This window comes from Taudactylus pleione, unplaced genomic scaffold, assembly GCF_031769625.1.
Source record: "Taudactylus pleione unplaced genomic scaffold, aTauple2 ptg000473l, whole genome shotgun sequence".
Taxonomy (NCBI): domain Eukaryota; kingdom Metazoa; phylum Chordata; class Amphibia; order Anura; family Myobatrachidae; genus Taudactylus; species Taudactylus pleione.
Window position 1 is genome coordinate 5,173,605 of NW_028284875.1, and position 2,022 is coordinate 5,175,626.

Consider the following 2,022-nt stretch of genomic DNA (forward strand, 5'->3'; position numbering starts at 1 on the left):
GTCTCCATCCTCAGAAGAACACATGTGTTGTCCTGAGTTTGGGAGACCAACCTGGTGAGGAGAGGCACTGCTCGGTCTGCTGGTTGCCCTGCAGTAGACTCCACAGGGTCCCCAGATGGAGTACTTGGATCCTCCCCTGCAGCGTCTCCATCTGTGCTGGACCCAGACCTGACCTCAGGAGCAGGAACTACCTCCTCTGAGTCTGGAATTTAAAAATAAAAATGTTATTTGTTTTCCTCCCCCCAAAAAACAGACGTTTCTGCTTTATACTTTTTGTCTAACAAAATTAAATTACCTTCTTGCACATGTGGAGCATTGAAGTCGGCCATGTCAGTGTCCATAGTGGACACGCCAACTATCTCCTCTTCCATCACACATCCCTGAGCCAACGTCTCCAACCTTGTCAAGGCCAGCTCCTCAGGGATGGGACCACCACCTGTCCCCGCAGCATGGTCCACCCTACTCCGTAGCTTCCTCTTCAGTTGGTACTTGAAATCCGTCCAGCTGTCAATGTTATTTTTGAAATTTAAAGTGTTAGTTTTTTTTAATGAAGATCAAGCTTTGGACTTCAGTACTCTCACAATATAATTTTCTTACCATTTTTTTACGACTTTCTGTGTTCTGTAGGTTGTCCCCACATCATTAACAGCCCTGGATATCTCCTCCCAAATCCTGTCTTTGGCTCCTGCCCCCATATTTCTGGGTGCATTGACTAGGTTCTCCATTGTTATGGTCACCAATATCTCAAGCTTGATCCGTGAAAATGGAGGGTTTCTTGGACTTGGCCTGCTTGGGCCCGCCTCCTCCTCCTCTACTGGTGGACTTTGATTCCCAGCACCTACAACAATGTTTAAAATAGTACAACACTTTTTTTTTTTAGGGAAATATGACCAGTTCTTGTGTTGTGTAAAAAAATTTGATTTGCACTTACCTGGCTCAGTTGGCCTCTGCTCACCATGCTCCTCGGTTGACATTCTGCTAACCTGTGAGATAGCATGAAGAATACTGCTTGTGCAGACTTTTTTATAGATGTGAGCGCATCCCTGGATTGGTCATCCGTGCATCCTTATTTCCCTAACTACAAATGCACACCTTTCCTGCATTCCATAATCATTGCATGGGTTGGGCTAGATGTGAGCGCATCCCTGGATAGGTTACCCGTGCATCCTTATTTCCCTAACTACAAATGCACTACTTTCCTGCATTCTGTAATTATTGCGTGGGTTGGGCTAGATGTGAGCACATCCCTGGATTGGTCACCCGTGCATCCTTATTTCCCTAACTACAAATGCACACCTTTCCTGCATTCCATAATTACTGCGTGGGTTGTGCTAGATGTGAGCGCATCTCTGGATAGGTTACCCGTGCATCCTTATTTCCCTAACTACAAATGCACACCTTTCCTGCAAGTTTCAATAATTGGGGTTTGGTTTCTTTATTTAAGGCAAAGCTTGTGGGTTGTAGTTGGAGTGTTTGGTGGTGCAGGAGGTGTTTGATAGTACTTAAATAGTTTGCAGTTGATTGAGAGGTGCTTGTGTGTGTTGTTCGAGAGGTGCTTGTTTGAAGTTGATTGAGAGGTGCTTGTGTGTGTTGTTTGAGAGGTGCTTGTTTGCAGTTGATTGAGAGGTGCTTGTGTGTGTTGTTTGAGAGGTGCTTGTTTGCAGTTGACTGAGAGGTGCTTGTGTGTGTTGTTTGAGAGGTGCTTGTTTGCAGTTGATTGAGAGGTGCTTTTGTGTGTTGTTTGAGAGGTCCTTGTTTGCAGTTGAATGAGAGGTGCTTGTGTGTGTTGTTTGAGAGGTGCTTGTTTGCAGTTGATTGAGAGGTGCTTGTGTGTGTTGTTTGAGAGGTGCTTGTTTGCAGTTGATTGAGAGGTGCTTGTGTGTGTTGTTTGAGAGGTGCTTGTTTGCAGTTGATTGAGAGGTGCTTGTGTGTGTTGTTTGAGAGGTGCTTGTTTGCAGTTGATTGAGAGGTGCTTGTGTGTGTTGTTTGAGAGGTTCTTGTTTGCAGTTGATTGAGAGGTGC